Source organism: Conger conger, chromosome 2 (genome assembly GCF_963514075.1).
Source record: "Conger conger chromosome 2, fConCon1.1, whole genome shotgun sequence".
NCBI lineage: Eukaryota > Metazoa > Chordata > Actinopteri > Anguilliformes > Congridae > Conger > Conger conger.
This window is the reverse complement of record NC_083761.1, coordinates 30,185,309-30,200,046: the sequence shown is the minus strand read 5'-3', so window position 1 is coordinate 30,200,046 and position 14,738 is coordinate 30,185,309.

The window sequence follows — 14,738 nt, the reverse complement described above, 5'->3', positions numbered from 1 at the left end:
CGAACTCTGTGTTAACATGAGACCGTTATGTTCAACAAAGGTATGGCATGCAGGTCGTTGCGAGATGACGCGCATTGGCTAACAGCAGCCAGCCTGTCCACTGTCTGTGTGAGTCAAAAAAACTGGTCAGCTACGTTTGTTTACATGAATAGAAAACTTTCAGTTAAATCGCCAGATATGTTAGTTTATTTTGCTTGTCATTAAACACGAATTAAGAGAACATACAATTTCGCTAGGAATTTTTGACTTAATATGAAAATACCGGATTGAGGGCAGAGACTTGGCATCTCCTTTAGATTTGACTGAACAAATGCGTTTCAGGCAGCATAATTACCGGTGAAATGGAAAAGAATGATGCTGGCTAACTAGACATTTAATGCAATATTATCCGACACTTAGGAGAGAAATTATTTAACCAAGATAAAAGGAAACATACAACTTTTGGCCAATAGATGGCGTACGTGTATAAGAGGGCAGTATAGCTTAATGGTTCAGACAGTGGATTAAGACATGCAAGGTCCGCAGTTCCATCCCCGGTGCGGCCACAATAAAGTAGAATAGTTTCTTTTCGCCAATGGTTTTATTTTGAGTGCATATTTATAACCGAATGACTTCTCAAGCGTAAATTGTGCCTCCCGCTGTAAAATCTATTGAAATTAATTCATCTCTGCTCTCAATACAGGACTGGAGCATATTATTACAATGTGCAAGCAAGAAGTAATTTTTGTTTCATTCTACATTGTCTGATGTGGCAGAAACTTCACACATGTTCATTTTTGGAGTGTAATCTCATCCATATACCAAGAAAGGCTCAATGGCATAGCACCACCATCTGGGAACAGGAAGTGGCTTTAATTTTACTTGACATCTTCCAATTTGGCTGAAAATGTACAAATATGTTAATTATTGGAGTGTAATCAAATCCATAAACCATACACGGCTCAATATTATACCGCCACCATCTGGCAACAGGAAGTGGCTTAAATTTTACTTGACATCTTCCAATTTGGCTGAAAATGTACAAATATGTTCATTATTGGAGTGTAATCAAATCCATGAACCATACCTGACAAAACAGATTTTTGATTTACTGGGATGATATAGCAATGGTCAGGCACATAAAAAACCCATCATGCCAGACAAACAGGAAGTGGTCATACTTAAATTCTTCAATGTCTGATGTGACTGCAACTTCACAAAGATGCTCAGTGTTTGAGTCTAATCAAATCCATATTCCAAAAATGACTCAATGTTATAGCAGCATCATCTGGAAACAGGAATTAACCTTAATTTCGCTCAACATCTTCCGATGTGGCTGAAAACGTACAAATATGTTTATTTCAGGAATGTAATCAAATTCAAAAACCATACATGGCTCAATATTATAGCGCCACCATCTGGCAATAGGAAGTGAGGCTTATATCATTGATGCATTCCAATAGCAGCAGCAACATCTTCATTGATCAAAGGGGAATTCCTGTGCACACTATACGTTGTCCAGGAAGGTGATTATTTCCAAAGTGTGTACATATTGTGAAACATGTCATTGGCACAACTATGCCACCAAGGCGGTTGCGCCCATGGTGCTTGGGCCCGTTCATTGCTGCTTGCAGCTATATTTAGGGCCCAAGCACCGTAGGGTGCGAAGGACCCTATTGTTATTGTAAAGATTATTATTATTATTATTATTAGGGCCCAAGCACCGTAGGGTGCGAAGGACCCTATTGTTATTGTAAAGATTATTATTATTATTATTATTATTATTATTAGGGCCCAAGCACCGTAGGGTGCGAAGGACCCTATTGTTATTGGAAGGATTATTATTATTATTATTATTATTATTATTATTATTATTCTTTTTCTTCAGGCAAATGGGCTTTTTTGAGGGCCTTGCCATGCGTAAAAAGTCTTGACATTTTGCCCACACATCAGAAGTGGTTGCTGTCAGGAGCTCTCAGATGCTCAGACCTGGGCGTCGCCGAGGGACTCCACAGCGCCCCCTATCGCATTGTCTTCTATTGTGGGCAGGCACTTTGAGCTACCTGCACCTAATTTGGTGGCCATATAGCGCTCCTCGGTCCAAACACATTTCTCATTCGGATCTAATCAAATATCCAAACAGGAAGTCAGCCATTTTGGATTTTCTGAGTTTTACACATACTACACTTTTAAGTACTCCTCCTAGGGGGTTCATCGCATTCACACCACCTGTGGTCAGAATGGTCTCAGGATAGTCATGATGCTAAATTGCCAGGATATTTTTGATAGCTCAAACGGGACGGTCATGGGGAGGAGTACAATTTTTATGTCACGCCGCGCCAACAGGAAGTGGCCATAATTTCATGGTCTACATCGTCTGATCTGGCTGATATTTTAGAAATACGTTTATTGTTGGACTATAATCACATCCATATCCCAAGAACAGGTCAATGTTATAGCGCCACCATCTGGCAATAGGAAGTGAGGTCTTTAATATATTTGTATGCATTCCTGCTAGGGCATTCAGCACATTCACACCAAATGCGGTCAGCATGATCTTAAGATAGTCCTTACGCTAAGTTGTGAAGGGATTTTTGATTTCTCAAACGGTATGGAAATGGCGAGTCGTACAGTACACATATTGCGTGCAAAAAAATGACTTTTTTTTCGACATCGTCCGATCTGGCTGATATTTTACAAATATGTTCACTGTAGCAATACAATATCAGATATATACATATCAATCGGGGCGTGGCTAGACAGCGCCCCCTATAATTATTATTCTCTTTTTTTTCAATGTATTTTGCATTTTTCAGGTGCTTACCATGGATGGAAACTCACAGAATTTTGCACACACATGAGAAGTGTTGGCTTTCAGGATGTTTCAGATGCTCAGACCTGGGCGTGGCCAAGGGACTCCACAGCGCCCCCTAATGCTTTGTCTTCTATTGTGGACAGGCACTTTGAGCTACCTTCACCTAATTTGGTATGCATGTGGGGCTCCTCTGAACAAACACATTTCTCATTCGCATCGAATCAAATATGTAAACAGGAAGTCAGCCATTTTGAATTTTGTGCATTTTACACGTACTACACTTTTAAGTACTCCTCCTAGGGGGTTCATTGCATTCACACGAAATGTGGTCAAAGTGGTCTCAGGATAGTCCTGATACTAATTCCATAGGATATTTTTGATATCTCAAACGGTATGGTCATGGCGAGGCGTACAATTTTCATGTCACGCCGCGCCAACAGGAAGTTGCCATAAATTCATGGTCTACATTGTCTGATCTGGCTGATATTTTACAAATATGTTCACTGTTAGAGTGTAATCACATCCAAATACCAAGAAGAAATCAATGTTATAGCGCCACCATCTGGCAACGGACGTGAGGTTTTTATCATGTTTGTATGCGTTCCTGCTAAGGTATTCATCACATTCACACCAAATGTAGTCGTCATGATCTTAGAATAGTTCCGACCCTAAATGACGAAAGGATTTTTGATATCTCAAACGGTTTGGCAATGGCGAGGCGTATAATACACACGTTACGCCCAAAAACAGGAAGTGGGCTTAATTCCGTTCTACATCATCTGATCGGGCTGATATTTTACAAATATATTCACTTTTGGAGTGCAATCACATCCATATCCACATTCATCTGGGCGTGGCTACACAGCGCCCCCTATGGCTTTTTTCTAATATTGTGGACATATACTTTCACGTAAATGCACCACGTCTGGTAGGCATAAGGGTCTCCTCAAGACACACACATTTCTCATTTGCATCCCTTAACTTTTCCCAACAGGAAGTGAGCTATTTTGGATTTTGTGTGTTTTTAAGTGTTTTTTCACGTACCAAACTTTGAAATACTCTTCTTAGGGGGTTCATCACATTCACACAAAATGTGGTCAGCATGATATTATAGCCCTGACACACAACTATGAACTGATTTTTAATATCTTGGAATGGTATGGCTATGGTCAGCCTTAAAATTAACTTGAAATGCTGCCCAAACAGTTCATGTTTTAATACAATTATGTATTAAATAATTTCATAAAGGTATTAAATTCTACATTTCCTGATTTTGAGGCTACAACTTTTCACATATGTTCATTGTTGGAGTGTCATCACATCCATTAAGCAATAATAGTTCACTATTTTCGCTGGAGACTCATTATATCCAGTCTTAAAACTTCAACGCAAGTCGCAAATGACTCTCCCATGTCTAATACGCGACTGCCATCTACTGGCAAAAGTTGGTATTGCATATATCTTCCAATGACGTTCATTACATTACATTACATTATTGGCATTTGGCAGACGCTCTTATCCAGAGCGACGTACAACAAGGCATACCCATAACCAGGGATAAGTTCGCTGAAAGACCCTAGAGGGAAGTACAATTTCAACTGCATGTGAATGTAATGTAATGTTCATTACGGAAAATGGCGCAGATGAGTGGACGTCATGATTAAGTGCATTTATTCTGTGTGTACTTCAACTTCTCCAGTTCGTTTCAATAATCAGCAATATGCGCTTTAGTAAATTCCCGTACTCTAACCATTGCATCTCAAAATGATACATACGTGATGTGTAGTGGCGTAGCCAGGATTCTAAAACTGGGTGTCCTCGTACAATCGATATTAGCATACTGTATCTACGTTCGAGGAAAAAGCAGAAATAACTTGGCTAAACAGACCAACTCCAGGAGCAAGTGTATTTCTTACAATCATATTGGTAAATACATATGCTGTATTGACACTTCTCTTTGTGTTCGTCTGAATATTCAGTGGAGTTGGCATGTTCTCCCCGTGTCTGCGTGGGTTTCCTCCGGGTACTCCGGTTTCCTCCCACAGTCCAAAGACATGCACGTTAGGCTGATTGGAGAGTATAAATTGCACGTTCAATGTTATTTGGTTTAAAAAAAACCGTGTTGTAGCATTTTAAGGACTCAATACAAAACAGCTGTTCGGAAAGTTAGCTTGAAAATCAAGAAGCCTTATTAAGGAATTCGAGCCGTTTCTATTTGACTTCATTCGGTTGAAGTGAATGCCGTAACCCAATTAAATGTAATTCGCGTCGGAATACACATAATAGCCTACACTGTCAACGTGAAATAAAAATATATAGAGGTTTAAATCGATCCTATATTGGGACATTTGTTATGATGGCTGGTGCAACGGGCATTTTCGGTACCGTTGACCATAATCGAATGCTAGCATTTATATCATTACACTGACCAAGTCCTGTTAAAAAGCATATCACCTTTGTGGAAACAGTGAAGTTGTCTACACAATCTATTCTACTCACAGACTAACTGCGTCGCTGTAACTTCCCCCATTTCTGATACGGGGATTCCATTCATTGGCAAAAAATGGTACTTTCATTTTTTTCTTCCTTCAAGTGATTTTTCAACGATAGGTTTTTTTATTTTCATAGCGTGCCAGTATGCATAACGATGTATGATTTACAGCTGCAGCCTACGTGACAAAATGTAATGACAACACCCAGCCCGACGTTTCTTTGCATCTATTTTCATTATATGAATTGAATAACTAAAATAAATATTAAACACATTTAAAGACTTAAAGACAGGCTTTAACTGGCACGAAAGTATCATATATTTAAAACATGAACACATGAAGTCAAAAAGAAACGTCAGCCTTTGAGGTGTCTCTGCTCGAACGCTGTGTTAACATGAGACCGTTATGTTCAACAAAGGTATCGCATGCAGGTCGTTGCCAGATGACACGCACGGGGTAACAGCAGCCAACCTGTCCACTGTTTGTGTGAGTCAAAAAACAGGTCAACTACGTTGGTTTACATGAATAGAAAACTTTCAGTTAAATCGCCAGATATGTTAGTTTATTAGATTGTCATTAAACACGAATTAAGAGAAGATACAATTTCGCTAGGAATGGTAACTTAATATGAAAATACTGTATTGAGGGCAGAGAGTTGGCATCTCTTTTAGATTTGGCTGAACAAATGCGTTTCAGGCAGCATAATTACCGGTGAAATGGAAAAGAATGATGCTGGCTAACTAGACGTTTCATGCAATATTATCCGACACTTCGGAGAGAAATTATTTTACCAAGATAAAAGGAAACATACAACTTTTGGCCAATAGATGGCACCCGTGTATCAGCGTGCAGTGCAGCGTAATGGTTCGGGCGGTGGATTAAGGCACGCAAATTCAGCGGTTCCATCCCCGGTGCAGCCACAATAAAATTGAACAGTTTCTTGAAGGTAATGGTTTTATTTTGAGTACATATCTATAGCCTAATGACTTTTCAAGCATAAATTGTGCCTCCCCGTGTAAAAACTATGGAAATTAATTAATCTCTGCTCTCCATACAGGACTGTAGCATGTTCTCACAATGTTCAAGCTAGAAGTTATTTTTGTTTCATTCTACATTGTCTCATGTGGCTGAAACTTCACTCATGTTCATTTTTGGAATGTAATCTCATCCATATCCCAATAAAGGCTCAATGGCATAGCACCACCTCCTGGGAACAGGAAGTGTGGCTTCATTTCATTTCACATCGTCTGATTTTGCTGACGCTTTAGAGCAGGGGTCACCAACCTTTTTGAAACTGAGAGCTACTTCATGGGTACTGAGTCATACTAAGCGCTACCAGTTTCTTTTGTCACGTGCACAATACTGACCTTTGAACTAGAGTAGGTCAGAGTTCACCTAAACTTTTCAACTTCATGGATAGTAAACATATTTTTAAGATATTGTCATTTTTAAATCTATATAAATGCAAGTGTGATTAAAAATAAATAGCAACAGAATAAAATTAAATTTTAGATGCAGCTCACTAGTGAGTTGTGCTATTTTTAGAACAGGCCTGCGGGCGACTCATGTGGTCCTTGGGGGCGACCTGGTGCCCGCGGGCACCGTGTTGGTGACCCCTGCTTTAGAGATATGTTCCATGTTGGATTATAATCACATCCATGTTCCAATAAATGCTCAATGTCACATCGCCACCTGCTGGCAACAGGAAGCGGCCTTAATTTCACTCAACATCTTCTGATGTGGCTTAGAATTTAGAAATAGGTTTATTATTGGAGTGTAATCAAATTCAAAAACCATACATGGTTCAATATTATAGCGCCAGCATCTGGCAACAGGAAGTGAGGCTTATATCATTGATGCATTCCAATAGCAGCAGAAACATCTTCATTGATCAAAGGGGAATTCCTGTGCACACTATACGTTGTCCAGGAAGGTGATTATTTCCAAAGTGTGTACATATTGTGAAACATGTCATTGGCACAACTATGCCACCAAGGCGGTTGCGCCCATGGTGCTTGGGCCCGTTCATTGCTGCTTGCAGCTATATTTAGGGCCCAAGCACCGTAGGGTGCGAAGGACCCTATTGTTATTGGAAGGATTATTATTATTATTATTATTATTATTATTATTATTATTATTATTATTATTATTATTCTTTCTCTTCCGTCAAATGGGCATTTTTGAGGGCCTTGCCATGGCTAAAAAGTCTTGAAATTTTGCAGACACATCAGAAGTGGTGGCCGTCAGGATCTATCAGATGCTCAGACCTGGGTGTGGCCGAGGGACTCCACAGCGCCCCCTATTGCGCTGACCCCCCCCCCATTGCATTGTTGTCTATTGTGGGCAGGCACTTTGAACTACATGAAACTAATTTGGTAACCATGTGTGGCTCCTCAATTCAAACACATTTCTCATTCGCATTGATGCAAATATGCAAACAGGAAGTGAGCTATTTTGGATTTTGTGTGTTTTACACGTACTACACTTTTACGTACTCCTCCTAGGGGGTTCATCGCATTCACACCAACTGTGGTCAGAATGGTCTCAGGATATTCATGATGCTAAATTGCCAGGATATTTTTGATAGCTCAAACGGGATGGTCATGGCGAGGCGTGCAATTTTTATGTCACGCTGCGCCAACAGGAAGTGGTCATAATTTCATGGTCAACATCGTCTGATCTGGCTGATATTTCAGAAATATGTTTAGTGTTGGAGTATAATCACATCCATATCCCAAGAACGGGTCAATGTTATAGCGCCACCATCTGGCAACAGGAAGTGAAGTCTTTATCATATTTGTATGCTTTCCTGCTAGGGCATTCATCACATTCACACGAAATGTGGTCAGCATGATCTTAGGATAGTCATGACCATAAGCTGTGAAGGGATTTTTGATATCTCAAACGGTATGGAAATGGCGAGTCGTACAGTACACATATTTCGTGCAAAAAAATGACTTTTTTTTCGACATCGTCCGATCTGGCTGATATTTTACAAATATGTTCACTGTTGGAGTACAATATGAAATATATACATATCAATCGGGGCGTGGCTACACAGCGCCCCCTATAATTATTATTCTCTTTTTTTTCAATGTATTTAGCATTTTTGAGGTGCTTGCCATGGATGGAAACTCACGGAATTTTGCACACACATGAGAAGTGTTGGCTGTCAGGACGTATCAGATGCTCAGACATGGGCGTGGCCGAGGGACTCCACAGCGCCCCCTAATGCTTTGTCTTCTATTGTGGACAGGCACTTTGAGCTACCTTCACCTAATTTGGTCTGCATGTGGGGCTCCTCTTGCCAAACACATTTCTCATTTGCATCGAATCAAATATGTGAACAGGAAGTCAGCCATTTTGAATTTTGTGCATTTTACACGTACTCCACTTTTAAGTACTCCTCCTAGGGGGTTCATTGCATTCACACGAAATGTGGTCAAAGTGGTCTCAGGATAGTCCTGATACTAATTCCAAAGGATATTTTTGATATCTCAAACGGTATGGTCATGGCGAGGCGTACAATTTTCATGTCACGCCGAGCCAACAGGAAGTTGCCATAAATTCATGGTTTACATTGTCTGATCTGGCTGATATTTTACAAATATGTTCACTGTTAGAGTGTAATCACATCCAAATACCAAGAAGAAATCAATGTTATAGCGCCACCATCTGGCAACGGACGTGAGGTTTTTATCATGTTTGTATGGGTTCCTGCTAAGGTATTCATCACATTCACACCAAATGTAGTCATCATGATCTTAGAATAGTCCTGACCCTAAATGACGAAAGGATTTTTGATATCTCAAACGGTTTGGCAATGGCGAGGCGTATAATACACACGTTACGCCCAAAAACAGGAAGTGGGCTTAATTCCGTTCTGCATCATCTGATCGGGCTGATATTTTACAAATATATTCACTTTTGGAGTGCAATCACATCCATATCCACATTCATCTGGGCGTGGCTACACAGCGCCCCCTATGGCTTTTTTCTAATATTGTGGACATATACTTTCACGTAAATGCACCACGTCTGGTAGGCATAAGGGTCTCCTCAAGACACACACATTTCTCATTTGCATCCCTTAACTTTTCCCAACAGGAAGTGAGCTATTTTGGATTTTGTGTGTTTTTAAGTGTTTTTTCACGTACCAAACTTTGAAATACTCTTCCTAGGGGGTTCATCACATTCACACAAAATGTGGTCAGCATGATATTATAGCCCTGACACACAACTATGAACTGATTTTTAATATCTTGGAATGGTATGGCTATGGTCAGCCTTAAAATTAACTTGTAATGCTGCCCAAATAGGAAAATTATATATTAAATAATTTCAAAAAGGTATTAAATTCTACATTGCCTGATTTTGAGGCTACATCTTTTCACATATGTTCATTGTTGGAGTGTCATCACATCCATTAAGCAATAATAGTTTACTATTTTCGCTGGAGACTCATTATCTCCAGTCTTAAAACTTCAACGCAAGTCGCAACTGACTCTCCCATTTCTAATACGCGACTGCCATCTAGTGGCAAAGGTTAGTATTCTTTCTAATTTTCGGTATTGTTTCTCTTTTTCTTGGATAAAGTGATTTCTCAACGACATGTTTTGTTTCTTTTTGCGAGCCAGTAACCATAACGATGTATGAGTAACAGCGGCAGCCTACATGACAAAATGTACTGAAAACACCCAGCCCACACCAACGTTTTTTCTCATCTATCTTAATTAACTCGATTGAATAACTAAAATAAAAAATAGGCTTTTACTGGCAGGAAAGCATCATATATTTAAAAGATTAACACATATAATGCATATATTGCTTTGACGTTCAATGTTATTTGGATTTTTAAAAAACCGTATTGTAGCATTTTAAGGACTCAATACAAAACAGCTGTTCGGAAAGTTGGCTTGAAAATTAAGAAGCCTTATTAAGGAATTTGAGCCGTTTCTATTTGACTTCATTCGATTGAAGTGAATGCCGTAACCCAATTAAATGTAATTCGCGTCGGAATACACATAATAGCCTACACTGTCAACGTGAAATAAAAATATATAGAGGTTTAAATCGATCCTGTATTGGGACATTTGTTATGATGGCTGGTGCAACGGGCATTTTCGGTACCGTTGACCATAATCGAATGCTAGCATTTATATCATTACACTGACCAAGTCCTGTTAAAAAGCACACTTTTGGTTCCTTTGTGGAAACAGTGAAGTTGTCCACACAATCTGTTCTACTCACAGACTAACTGCGTTGCTGTAACTTCCCCCCATTTCTGATACGGCGATTCAATTTATTGGCAGAAAGTGGTACTTTCATTTTTTTCTTCCTTCAAGTGATTTTTCAACGATAGGTTTTTGTTTTTTTCTAGCGAGCCAGTAGGCATAACGATGTATGATTTACAGCTGCAGCCTACGTGACAAAATGTATTGACAACACGCAGCCCGACGTTTCTTTGCATCCATTTTCATTACATGAATTGAATAACTAAAATAAATATTAAAGACATTTAAAGACTTAAAGAAAGGCTTTAACTGGCAGGAGAGTATCATATTTTAAAAAGATTAACACATGAAGTCAAAAAGAAACTTTAGCGTCTGAGGTGGCTCTGCTCGAACGCTGTGTTAACATGAGACCGTTTTGTTCAACAAAGGTATCACATGCAGGTCGTTGCGAGATGACACGCACGGGATAACAGCAGCCAGCCAGTCCACTGTCTGTGTGAGTCAAAAAACAGGTCAGCTACGTTGGTTTACATGAATAGAAAACTTTCAGTTAAATCGCCAGCTATGTTAGTTTATTAGGCTTGTCATTAAACACGAATTAAGAGAACATACAATTTCGCTAGGAATGGTAAATTAATATGAAAATACTGTATTGAGGGCATAGAGTTGGCATCTCTTTTAGATTTGGCTGAACAAATGCGTTTCAGGCAGCATAATTACCAGTGAAATGGAAAAGAATGATGCTGGTTAACTAGACGTTTCGTGCAATATTATCCGACACTTCGTAGAGAAATTATTAAACCAAGATAAAAGGAGACATTTGGCCAATAGATGGCACCCGTGTATAAGCGGGCAGTATAGCGTAATGGTTAGGGCGGTGGATTAAGGCACGCAAGTTCAGCCGTTCGATCCCCGCTGCAGCCACAATGAATTTGAATAGTTTCTTGAAGCCAATTGTTTTCATTTTGAGTGCATGTTTATGGCCTAATGACTTTTCAAGCATAAATTGTGCCTCCCCGTGTAAAAACTATGGAAATTAATTAATCTCTGCTCTCCATACAGGACTGTAGCATGTTATCACAATGTGCAAGCAAGACGTTATTTTTATTTCATTCTACATTGTCTGATGTGGCTGAAACTTCACACGTTCATTTTTGGAGTGTAATCTCATCCATTTTCCAATAAAGGCTAAATGGCAAAGCGCCACCCGCTGGCAACAGGAAGTGAGCCTTATATTGCATTCTTAAGCATTATTTTTCAATGGGTTCATGACATTCACGGTAAATGTGGTCAGCATGATGCTAGGATGGTCCTGACAAAACAGATTTTTGATTTACTGGGATGATATAGCAATGGTCAGGCACATAAAAAACACATCATGCCAGACAAACAGGAAGTGGTCATACTTAAATTCTCCAATGTCTGATGTGACTGCAACTTTACACAGATGCTCAGTGTTGGAGTGTAATCAAATCCATATTCCAAAAACGACTCAATGTTATAGCAGCATCATCTGGAAACAGGAATTGACCTTAATTTCGCTGAACATCTTCCGATGTGGCTGAAAATGTACAAATATGTTTATTTCTGGAGTTTAATCAAATTCAAAAAACATACACGGATCAATAATATAGCGCCACCATCTGGCAACAGGAAGTGAGGCTTATATCATTGATGCATTCCAATAGCAGCGCCAACATCTTCATTGATCAAAGGGAAATTCCTGTGCACACTATACGTTGTCCAGGAAGGTGATTATTTCCAAATTGTGTACATGTTGTGAAACATGTCATTGGCAGAACTATGCCACCAAGGCGGTTGCCCCCATGGGGCTTGGGCCCGTTCATTGCTGCTTGCAGCTATATTTAGGGCCCAAGCACCGTAGGGTGCGAAGGACCCTATTGTTATTGGAAGGATTATTATTATTATTATTATTATTATTATTATTATTATTCTTTTTCTTCAGGCAAATGGGCTTTTTTGAGGGCCTTGCCATGCGTAAAAAGTCTTGACATTTTGCACACACATCAGAAGTGGTTGCTGTCAGGAGCTCTCAGATGCTCAGACCTGGGCGTGGCCAAGGGACTCCACAGCGCCCCCTATCGCATTGTCTTCTATTGTGGGCAGGCACTTTGAGCTACCTGCACCTAATTTGGTGGCCATATAGCGCTCCTCGGTCCAAACACATTTCTCATTCGGATCTAATCAAATATCCAAACAGGAAGTCAGCCATTTTGGATTTTCTGAGTTTTACACGTACTACACTTTTAAGTACTCCTCCTAGGGGGTTCATCGCATTCACACCATCTGTGGTCAGAATGGTCTCAGGATAGTCATGATGCTAAATTGCCAGGATATTTTTGATAGCTCAAAGGGGACGGTCATGGGGAGGAGTACAATTTTTATGTCACGCCGCGCCAACAGGAAGTGGCCATAATTTCATGGTCTACATTGTCTGATCTGGCTGATATTTTAGAACTTTGTTTATTGTTGGACTACAATCACATCCATATCCCAAGAACAGGTCAATGTTATAGCGCCACCATCTGGAAACAGGAAGTGTGGTCTTTAACATATTTGTATGCATTCCTGCTAGTGCATTCAGCACATTCACACCAAATGCGGACAGCATGATCTTAAGATAGTCCTTACGCTAAGTTGTGAAGGGATTTTTGATATCTCAAACGGTATGGAAATGGCGAGTCGTACAGTACACATATTGCGTGCAAAAAAATGACTTTTTTTTCGACATCGTCCGATCTGGCTGATATTTTACAAATATGTTCACTGTAGCACTACAATATCAGATATATACATATCAATCGGGGCGTGGCTAGACAGCGCCCCCTATAATTATTATTCTCTTTTTTTTCAATGTATTTTGCATTTTTGAGGTGCTTGCCATGGATGGAAACTCACAGAATTCTGCACACACATGAGAAGTGTTGGCTGTCAGGATGTATCAGATGCTCAGACCTGGGCGTGGCCAAGGGACTCCACAGCGCCCCCTAATGCTTTGTCTTCTATTGTGGACAGGCACTTTGAGCTACCTTCACCTTATTTCGTAAGCATGTGGGGCTCCTCTGGACAAACACATTTCTCATTCGCATCGAATCAAATATGTAAACAGGAAGTCAGCCATTTTGAATTTTGTGCATTTTACACGTACTACACTTTTAAGTACTCCTCCTAGGGGGTTCATTGCATTCACACGAAATGTGGTCAAAGTGGTCTCAGGATAGTGATGATACTAATTCCACAGGATATTTTTGATATCTCAAACGGTATGGTCATGGCGAGGCGTACAATTTTCATGTCACGCCGCGCCAACAGGAAGTTGCCATAAATTCATGGTCTACATTGTCTGATCTGGCTGATATTTTAGAAATATGTTCACTGTTAGAGTGTAATCACATCCAAATACCAAGAAGAAATCAATGTTATAGCGCCACCATCTGGCAACGGACGTGAGGTTTTTATCATGTTTGTATGCGTTCCTGCTAAGGTATTCATCACATTCACACCAAATGTAGTCATCATGATCTTAGAATAGTTCCGACCCTAAATGACGAAAGGATTTTTGATATCTCAAACGGTTTGGCAATGGCGAGGCGTATAATATACACGTTACGCCCAAAAACAGGAAGTGGGCTTAATTCCGTTCTACATCATCTGATCGGGCTGATATTTTACAAATATATTCACTTTTGGAGTGCAATCACATCCATATCCACATTCATCTGGGCGTGGCTACACAGCGCCCCCTATGGCTTTTTTCTAATATTGTGGACATATACTTTCACGTAAATGCACCACGTCTGGTAGGCATAAGGGTCTCCTCAAGACACACACATTTCTCATTTGCATCCCTTAACTTTTCCCAACAGGAAGTGAGCTATTTTGGATTTTGTGTGTTTTTAAGTGTTTTTTCACGTACCAAACTTTGAAATACTCTTCCTAGGGGGTTCATCACATTCACACAAAATGTGGTCAGCATGATATTATAGCCCTGACACACAACTATGAACTGATTTTTAATATCTTGGAATGGTATGGCTATGGTCAGCCTTAAAATTAACTTGAAATGCTGCCCAAACAGTTCATGTTTTAATACAATTATGTATTAAATAATTTCATAAAGGTATTAAATTCTACATTGCCTGATTTTGAGGCTACAACTTTTCACATATGTTCATTGTTGGAGTGTCATCACGTCCA